The sequence below is a fragment of the Oryctolagus cuniculus genome, chromosome 11 (assembly GCF_964237555.1).
Source record: "Oryctolagus cuniculus chromosome 11, mOryCun1.1, whole genome shotgun sequence".
Taxonomy (NCBI): domain Eukaryota; kingdom Metazoa; phylum Chordata; class Mammalia; order Lagomorpha; family Leporidae; genus Oryctolagus; species Oryctolagus cuniculus.
In genome coordinates, this window is record NC_091442.1 from 74,162,457 (window position 1) to 74,173,464 (window position 11,008).

The following is an 11,008-nucleotide window of genomic DNA, read 5'->3' on the forward strand; positions in this document are numbered from 1 at the left end:
GGCTTTCACCATGGTTTGTTCTTTCAAGTTCATCTATTAGAATTAACCTGGAGGGCTGTGCTCCACCGGAAGTGGGGCTCTCCCTTGCTCTCCTCTACTGTGTGCAGGGGCAGTTTTACGCCTACGTTCACAAAGCTGCTCTCCAGCAGCAACCACAGCGCCCTGATACATCCTCTTGGGACTACTGGGGACAGGGGATTTGGGGACAGGAGGCTCTGTGATGTCTTCTGTCCAAAAGACCATGTCTTTCCTTCGCTTTCAAACATCTTGGACTTATTTAAGACTAGTGTTGTCTTCATGAAAACAAACACTCATCTGTGGATACAGACCCTATAAACCTCAGCAATCTGCCAAAGTAAAAACACCACATGGTTGAAGGCTCAAACTTCATGGTAGGTTTGAACTTCGGCCTGAGTCCCCCCCCACCCCACCCCACCCCCCCACCCCCGCCAAAAAAAAAAGAGAAATAGGAAAATATAAAGTGGCAGTTACAGGTTAGTCACAATTCCCAATAATAAACTTAATATCATAGACTGTATCTTGATTGCCTTGGCAAGGGAGCTTTCTAGAGTTAACCATGCTCTTCTTCTAGTCCCAAAGAGCCCTGGATGGCCATAGCCTCCCCACGTGGAGGCCAAACTCTCTGTGGTTACTCCATACAGCAGCAGAACTCCTGGCTTTTGTGGACGGCCTAGTTCCAAATTGTAGAAAGAGAGGGAAGGGCTTACTTAAGCAGGCCACATTCCTCTCTCAGATGCTCCAGCATGATCTGCCCTTCCTGCCGCTTGGGGAGAAGACGTGCTTTAGCGCTCTCTGCAGTGAAGGAAGTATCAAGAATGAGGAAATCCTTTTACCGCTAATAGTTGCTATTTTTATTATTAAATATGTTTTAAGTGGAAAAGCCAGCCCATCATAATAATTATGAGGACTTGGTCTCTGCTGGGTGTATACTATGTGCTTTCTTCACAGTATCTTAAACAGGACATAAGCCTTTGGAATGGGTCTTTTTATCATCCCCATTTGTAGAAGAGGGAGTTGTAGCATATAGGTTTAACTTGCCTAAGATATTTGGATCCCAGAGACATTTATTTGAAGAATTGCACCAGTGATTTTCAAAGTGCGGTCCCTGGGAACTCAGAAATTCCCATTCTCAGGCCTCACTCCTGTGTTAACGAATTCTAAGTTCTGGGAGTGGAGTCCAGCAATTAACCTCCAGGTGTTTCTGATACAGGCCAAGGTTTGAGTGCAGTCTACCGCTTACAGAGTTTCGGTCTTTGGGAAACTAGAGCTATCATTCTCAGGGCAAGGGAGAATGGGAAATAAAAGGAGAAGCTGTAAATCTAGAAAAAGGAAAGTACCAGAGGCGATAGGATAAATTTTATTTCATATTAAAGAATAATGAATGAATATGCTGGCTAATGCACTGACTAGGAGAAATATTTATAAAACTGCAAACAGGGGTCAGCATTGTGGTGCAGTGGGTTAAGCCACCACTTGTATCGCCAGCTTCCCTTATTGAAGTGTTTGTCCCAGCTGCTCTTCTTTCCATCCAGCTTCCTGTTAATGCACCTGGAAGGCAAAGGATGATGGTCCAAGTACTTGGGTCCCTACCTGGGTGGAGTTCCTGGCTCCTGGCTTCAGCTTGACCCAAGCCCTGAATTCTTGTAACACACATTTAGATTAAAGCAATTATTCAGTAAATATGCGTAGAGTGGTTGCTTTTCTATCTACTTGAGAGGCAGAGAGAGAGAGTGAGTGAGCAAGAGAGCAAGTGAATGCTCTCATCTATTGGTTCACTCCCCAAATACCTGTTACAGCTGGGGGTGAAACCAGGAGTCAGGATCACAATTCAAGTCTTCTATGTGGATGGCAGAAACTGAATTACTTGAGCCACTGCCACTTCCTCCAAGGGTCTGCATTTGTGCAGAGCGGAATCAGAAACCACAGTTAAGAACTGAAGTACTGTGATGTGGAACATGGGCATCCTAACCACTAGGCTAAATGACTGCTCCACAGAGTTACTTTGAGGGGCAGAGTACCAGTGACTGAGTGTTCGATTCTGAAGCCAGGTAACCTAGGTGAAAATCCCAACTCCAATACTTGCAAGTGGTGTGACCATAGGAATGTTTCTTCCCTTTCTTCAGAATTCTCATCTAGAAAATGGAATTGATAAAAATATTTACATTATACTAGACTTATCCACAAAGCTTACTCTCCAACTGATTTTGTCTGCACATCTAAAACTTAAATGTTGAAAGTCTAACCTCGAAGGTAATGGTATTTATTAGGAGGAGGGGCCTTTCTGGAGGTGCCTAGGTCATAAAGGTGGGCCCCTATGAATAGGATTAGTGCCTTCATCAGATTGACCCCCAGACGCCTAGCTAGTATTTTTACCAAGTGAAGTTATGGTTAGATGGCGCCGTCTATGAAGAATGGGCCTTCACAAGACACCAGATCTGCCGCCTCATTTTATTTTTTTTTAAGATTTATTTATTTGAAAGGTAGAGTTAGAGAGAAAGAGGGGTCTTCCATCAACTAGTTCACTCCCCACATGGTCACAATGTTCAGGGTTGGGCCAGGCCAGGGCCAGGAGCCAGGGGTTTTATTCTGGTCTCCCACATGGGTGGTGAGGCCCAAGTACGTGGACCATCCTCTGCTGCTTTCCCAGATGCATTGGCGGGAGCTGGACAAGAAGTATAGCAGCCAGGACTCAAACCAGCGCCTATATGGGGTGCTGGCACTGTAGGAACTGGCTTAACTTGCTAAGCCAACCAGCCCCCTGTGCCGGCTACCTATCCTGGGTTTGCCAACTTCCAGAACTATAAGAAATAAATATTTTTCATTTATAAGCCACCCCACTTATGCCATTTTTGCTGTAGCAACTTAAAAGGACAAGGATACTGATTAACTGTAAAAATCAAAAAAGAGTAAAATAAGTCATGGAAACATATACATAAGAAAAAGTTTTATTTTCATTGGGAGGATTTGTTGTCCATGTGTATCTGTTATTCATCTGATCAACTCCTCAATTTTGAAACTTTATTTCATAGTAACAGAATTACTTTGCTTCATATTTTGATCAAAACTTGCTAATAACCAGTGAGAGACTCATTGGTAATAACAATGGGACCAGTATTATGGCACAGTAGGTTAAGCTGCCAATTGCAATGCTGGCATCCCATATGAATGTGGGTTGGAGTCCCAGCTGCCACACTTCCAATCCAGTTCCCTGCAAATAATGCACCTGGGAAAACAGTGGAAGATGTCCCAAATGCTTGATCCCTTGTCACCTGCATAGGAGACCTGAATGGAGTACCTGGCTCCTGGCTTCAACCTGGCCCAGCTCCAATCATTGTGGCCAGTTAGGGAATGTCTCTCCCTCTCTTTCTCTGTCACTCTGTTTTTCAAATAAATAAATCTTTAAAAATAAGGAAAAAAACATGTACTTTTTATCCAAGGCTTTTGTCCTGAGGCTGTGTCCTGGGTCACAGAGGGGTCTTTGATCTAAAGTAGACAAAGAATCATCATTGCTGATTTCCTAGTAGAAAAACACGAATTCCTGAGGGGCCGGCACCGTGGCTCACTAGGTTAATCCTCCGCCTGTGGTGCCAGCATCCCATATGGGTGCCAGTTCTAGTCCTGGTTGCTCCTCTTCCAATGGCCTGGGATAGCAATAGAAGATGGCCCAGGTGCTTGGGCCCCAGCAACGCATGGGAAACCAGGAAGAAGTACCTGGCTCCTGGCTTTGGATCGGCATAGCTCTGGCCGTTGTGGCCATTTGGAGAGTGAAACAACGGAAGGAAGACCTTTCTCTCTCTCTCTCTCATTGTCTGTAATTCTGTCAAATAAATAAATATCTTTTAAAAATTTAAAAAAACCCACGAATTCCTTATATATTCCTTTGTACAATTAGAATAAGATTGTGTAGCTGATTCTATCTTAATCTCAGAATTACTTTGCAATAAGTTTAAATATTTTTCATGTACAACTGGAGGTATCCATCCCATCCAAAAACTCATTGGCAATGAACAGTAACTGCTCCGTACAACTTAATTTTGAAAGTTTAATAGTGTATGGACTGTGGGATGTAGACTGTGTTGGATTGGTTACATGCCTGGTTCACTAATGAGCTTGCATAGGGTAAAGACACAAAGAACAAATTCAGCAGTGAATGGTATCACCTGAAGCAGAATGTAGTCTTAAGAATCCCATCTGGGAAGAGATGTGCAATTCAGGACATGCTCAAGCTGACTTATCTCAAACGGTAGAGTTAGAAACATACCAGGGGATTCAAATTCAATCCCATCCAGGTGGCATGTATCAATGCCATCTCACTAGTCCCAGTGATCATTTTCTGTTCACAATTGATCGTAATGACAGGACTAAGAACCAAAGGGATCACATAAACAAGAATAGTGTCTGCAAATACTAGTTGATAGAATCAAAAAGGGAGAGAATGATCCAACATGGGAAGTGAGATACACAGCAGACCCATAGAATGGCAAATGTCCTAAACAGCACTCTGGCCTCAGAATCAGCCCTTAAGGCATGCGGATCCAGCTGAAATGCCCATGAGAGTATTTCAGGCATGGAAAGCCAAGACACTCTGGGGAAAAAAAAAAAAAAACTAAATGAAAGATCTCCACGAATGAGATTCCAGTGGAAAGAACAGGTCATCAAAGGAGGAGGTGCCTTTCTCTGAAGGGAGGAGAGAACTTCCACTTTGACCATGGCCTTGTCTAAATATGATCAGAGTCAGTGAACTCAGGGGGCTTCCATAGCCTTGGCAGCTCATGACAAGAGCCTCGGGTGATTACTGATGCCATAAACAAGAGTGCCAATTTGTTAAGTCAACAACAGGAGTCACTGTGCACTTACTCCTCATGTAGGATCTTTGTCCTTAGTGTGCTGTACATTGAGATTTAATGCTATAACTAGTACTCAAACAGTATTTTTCACTTTATGTTTCTGTGTGGGAGCAAACTGTTGAAATCTTTACTTAATGTATGCTAAACTGATCTTCTGTATATAAAGAGAATCGAAAATGAATCTTGATGTGAATGGAAGGGGAGAGGGAGTGGATAAGGGGAGGGTTGCGGGTTGGAGGGACATTATGGGGGGGAAGCCATTGTAATCCATATTCTGTACTTTGGAAATTTATATTCATTAAATAAAAGTTAAAAAAAAAGAATCCCATCTGGGACTCCCATGGCGGTGGTAGGAACCCAACTACTCAGACCACAGTCTGCTGCTTCCCAGCTGCATTAGCAGGAAGATTGGAATCGTGGAGTAGCAGCACTCTGATACGGGATGAGGGCATCCTAACCAGCAGCTTAACACACTGTGCCACGACACCGGTCTCCCCACTGCCAAACACAGGCCAGGCTTTGATATGGAAGCTAGCATGCCCAGCAGAAACACGTGTGGCCTGTTTAGAGGAGTCAGTTTGACCATGTTCAGGTAAAACATCCTCCCCACTTTTTAATACAACTATGGATTAAAGAACTGCTCTGCATTCAAATATTTCAGAATGTAAAGGCAGTCTTGACTGAACAGGTTTCTCTGCTTCCATACTCCCCTATTTTCCTCACCCAATTAAGACAAAAATCGATTTCTGCTTAGATCGGGAGTCCTAGAGTTTGAACATGGACATGTGGCCTATATCTGTAGTTTCAGCTCCCTCTTCTCCAGACTACAGAGGCTCTCCTATACAAGCTTTACCTGGAGCTTTCGATGAGTTTAGCCGCTCAGAGGAAAGGGCTTCTTCCACCTTGGTAGGAGCCAGGTTCCAAGATGGCATGTCCATGATCTTTCCTCTGGTATTCGCTTTGAGCAAACCCTTTCTTTTTTTTTTTTTTTTTTTTTTTTTTTTTTTTTTTTTGACAGGCAGAGTGGACAGTGAGAGAGAGAGACAGAGAGAGAAAGGTCTTCCTTTGCCGCTGGTTCACCCTCCAATGGCCGCCGCTGCAGCCGGCGCACCGCGCTGATCCTGGCAGGAGCCAGGAGCCAGGTGCTTTTCCTGGTCTCCCATGGGGTGCAGGGCCCAAGCACCTGGGCCATCCTCCACTGCACTCCCTGGCCATAGCAGAGAGCTGGCCTGGAAGAGGGGCAACCGGGACAGAATCCGGCGCCCCAACCGGGACTAGAACCCGGTGTGCCGGCGCCGCAAGGTGGAGGATTAGCCTATTGAGCCACGGCGCCGGCTTGAGCAAACCCTTTCTATACTGTACTAGGGGTGATCTCTGTGACCAACAGCACATAGCCAAAATAATGGTGTATCACTTCCAATATTAGGCTATGAAAAACTGAAGTTTCCATTTTTTGGCTCTCTTAGGTCACTCACCTCTGGGGGAAATCAGGTACCCTGTTAAGCAGCAATGAGAAACTGAGGCCTATGAGTAACTACATGAATCAGCTTAAAGTAGAACTTTACGTACTGGTGATGACTGCAGGCTCAGCAGTAGCCTGATAGAACTTCATAAGACTATGATCCAAAATACCTGGATAAGCTACTCCTGGATTTTTGGGCCACAGCCTGTGATATAATGAATGCTGCTTTAAGCTGTAAAGTGTTGGAGTAATTTGTCATGCAGCAACGAATAATAAAACTCTCCTGTGGATAAGGAGTTATAATTCATTTAAATTCCAAGGGCACTTATTTAAAAGTTGGAGAGCCAGAATTATTTCTTAGAATTAAAGAGCATTGATGAGAGTAAAGATTAGTGGTTTTGTGTTTCTGAAATCTGCTATATACACACCTCATGACGAGAGTAAGTTGAAGAAAAATTATGTGATTTGCAGCTACAGGATTACAGACATCAAGATAGATGCTCAGGGGTCACCACCTGCAGTGCCAGCATCCCATATGGGTGCTGGTTCGAGTCCCGGCTGCTCCACTTCCCACCCAGCTCTCTGCTATGGCCTGGGAAAGCAGTGGAGGATGGCCTAATTTCTTGGGTCCCTGCATCAGTGTGGGAGACCCGGAAGAAGCTCCACAGCTCCGGCTGTTGCAGCAATCTGAGGAGTGAACCAGTGGATGGAGGACCTCTCTCACTCTGCCTCTCCTTTTCTCTGTAACTCTTTCAAGTAAATAAATCTTAAAAAAAAAAAAAAAAAAAAAGATGCTCAGTGATTTGGTACATTTCTTGATTGTTTTAAACAATGGGAATCCATGAATTTCTCTGTGGCCTAGAGCAACACTTCTTACATTTTAATGAGCATAAAACCATCGGGAAATATTAATATACAAATTCTGAAAAGCAGAGGTCCAGATTAATGTAATCTTTTCAGCACATTCTCTACACTGGTGAATCTCCAAACAAAAGAAGTTGTCTCTTCATCTGTTTTCAAGTACCATCCCCATCTATCAACACGACTTTGTTTCCCAACCTTCGTTAGAGCTTTCTTTTGCCAAATAAATATAGGTCCCAACTAAATCTTACCTGATTATTCCCCCTTTGTCTCTACTTGCTCTTCATTCTTCCAGTGAAGAGTTTTAGAGTAACTGGATCCCACCACATCTCCTAGAATTGTGTTGTACTAAAACATCACCCAATCCATACTTCCAAGTCTTCTTTCCTCAGATGGCTTCTAGTCTCACATCTGCCAAGGCTAGTGAATGTTACATTTCAGGTACTGTTTCTTTCTTTTTTGAAGATTTATTTATTTGAAAGCCAGAATTAGAGGAGAGGTGTGTGTGTGGGGGGGGGGGTCTTCCATCTGGTGGTTCACTCCCCAATTGGCTGCAGACAGTTGGAGCTGTGCCGATCTGAAACCAGGAGCCAGGAGCTACTTCTGGGTTTCCCACATTGAGTGCAGCGGCCCAAGGACTTGGGGCCATTTTCTCATGATCATATAGCCAACCTCTAAATCCAAGGGGAACCCAGAGAACTGGGTACTGTGAATAGCTTTTTCCCTCTAAAGCATGTTTTTTCCTCTCAGCCCCATGCCTATGTATCTAAATACATGAACTTTCTGACCAACCCATTCTCCTACACCTCAATTCTAATTAAAAAATTACTACTTACATCACTTGGTTCTTGTGGCTATACAAGCTTCCTCTATTTGCACTCCTTGGCATTAAATGACCACATCAGTGATGTTATTCAAGCAGACTCACAAATGTTTTGCTGAATTTAGTTAATCTACTGTGTTTCCAGAGGACAAGAAATTCTACTGAATCTCAGCTGCTCCAATTTTTTAAAGGTACAGGAGACAGATGATAATGAAAATTTTAAATGTCTGAGAACCCCAGGAATACCTCACTTCAGACACAGTGAATCTGCTATGACTCTACCTTTCAGCTCTGCTTTCACCATGGGCCTCATTCCAAGTGTCAGCCCACTAACAGTTTCAAGTTTACATTCAACTTAGCAACAGAGAATTTCTCAGTAATTCACTCAGCAGGACCAGGATTGCTTCTCTGTGGATCAACTTCAGGGGTTTTGGACTGTCAGTGAAGAGCACACACTAAGGAGTCAACTTAATGACTCAGCCAGTTATAATCATTGTAACCTAACGTGTGGCCGAGTATACCTCAATAACATGGAAGAAACAGTATTTCCTAAGGCTCTTGAGAAAAAATTAAATCTCAAGTGTCTGATGTAAAGCCCAAAGTTTAGGTTCTTATTAAAAGCCCATCCCTGAACCTACACCCACAGCTTTATCTGTTCTTTCAGCTTTCCTATTTCAAACTAAAGGTTATAGAATGGGAAGGGAATTTAGAGGGTCACTATTTTAAAATATTTTGAGATCAGAATAAGCTAGGTTCAAGCTACTAACTTCACTCTACAGTCGACTTCCTCTACTTAGTAGTGTGGTAGACAATTGCCACCCAAATATGTACCTTTTTCATACTTGAATTTTTGCTGTCTACACACACAAAACCCAGATTCTCCAGGTTCCTTTGTGGTATCTAAGTGTTCATGTGCTAAACAACTGCACAAGGCAGACATGGTAGTTCATATTCTGGGACACTCTTTTCAGATGGGGGCCTCTTGTGCCACCTGTTTTTCCTCCTGCTAACCACAATGTGAACCAAAGAACCAGGACTAGAGAAGCCATTGAGAATCATCACTTTCTCAACCCACACTTGCTGCTGTCCAATTTCCCAAAAAGACTCATCTTTCACATAAGAACTAAGGGTCCAAGTGTTTCCTTTGTGTGAACTAGGAAAAGGCTAGCTTTCTCCATGTTGACTCAACAAGTGTCTTAGAGTGCTTGACGAGCTGGTACAGACTGAATTCCAGCCTGTACTATTTCAGTCTTTGGCCATCTGCTCCACTTTGGGCATCACTAGCATATCACATGCAGCAGTTCTCTTGAAAATGGAGCTTACACAATATAAAGCAACCAATTAGAAAGTGCCCAGCTCTCCATCATGCAATTCACTTTAGTCAACCCTGGTGCACCTACCTGGACTTCAACTGAAGACACTTTTAAGCTGCTATTTTGTCAGTCCCAATATAGTTACTTTACAATGAATTGGTAACCTTTTGATTCATACTTTTATCTCCCCACCATTATGTTTCTATTTAGAACCGCATTAATTGCCAAAAGTGAACGCTAGCAATTACTCTCCTTTCTGCATTCTGATTTTTTCTCTTCCCATCACTGAGACCAAAACTTCAGCAGCTCATAGTACAAGCACAATCTACTATTTTTGAAAGACAATTCTCTTCTTTATGTTCCTGGGGGAGTTTATCTTCCATGCAAAATGTATGCAAGTCTTCTTCCCTGCTTGGGTCTTTTATTACTCCTGCCTACAAGAAGAATGTCATGTACTTCATAAGCAACTTCAACAACTGTGGAAAGTGTCTTGAATTATGGCTTACTTCTGCACTTAAATCCTGCATACTGAATGGCTAATCTATTACATCATAAAAGGAGTCTAGGTAACACAATGAGAATCATCATTGGAATGGAAAAAACTACTGAGAGGATTTTTGTATTGATCTCTTTTGATTTAATAGATATTTTTACCTGTTTTCTTAGGGAACAATGCCAGGAATGAGCAGCCAAGCTTACATGGCAGTTTCCTCTGTTGTGAAACAGCAACCAACCCGTGCTTGAGCACTGGTAGGATCACTCTCTTCATCAACTGACAGCAATGAAATTACGTCTAGAGGAAGTAAACTGGTCCTTTGTAGCATCTCTGATCATTCTGGAAAATGACCCCAAACCTAAAACACTACTTATATTAAAATTTCTATATTAGGATCTCTTAACACTGGAAAGAGTCAATGAGCAATGAAATGACCTGTCACAATAACATAGTCAACAGTAGAGCTAAATCTAATACTCAGATCTTTCGGATATGTGCTTTTTCATCACTCACATTGGTTCACTCCTGTATTTCCTGAAATGATTTCTTTGTAGCACCATTTCAACCAGCATGAAATGCCAATTCTATAAACAGTCTCATAAATTTTACTGTTTGATGTGCCAAGTTTGATGTGTTTTGGCTTTGGCATAAAATGACCTGATTATCTCCACTAAAGCAAACAGCTCACCAGCCTTCTATCATTCTTGCTAACTGATTCAGCCCCTTCAGGCTGTTGGCTATCATTCTCTTTCAAAAGGCTTATTTCATTAGGTAAGAATATTTACGCAATTTGGTTAATTGACCAATGTTGTAAATCCACCTTTGAATTTGGTTGACTTGATCCATCAGTCTTGAAGCATTCAGATTACCAATTAAAGGACAAATGAAGTAAACACACTTTAAGAACAGAGGTGCAGACAGTTTTCATTTGGAGATTTTTTTTACTTAATTCATAGAAGATAGTCCTTGATGAGTCAGATTTGTTTATATCTTGAATAGCCTTCAAAACTAAATAGTACTTGAATAAAACATTGTTATCCTATAGTATTTGGAACACAACTGACTCTTCTATTTTGTACACTGTAATCACTGTTTGTCATGCACTTTCGTCTTTAAACTGAAGAAAAGATTCAGACCTTCCACCTCTCAGCATAGGCACGTCTGAGATTCTTGAACATTTTCTAG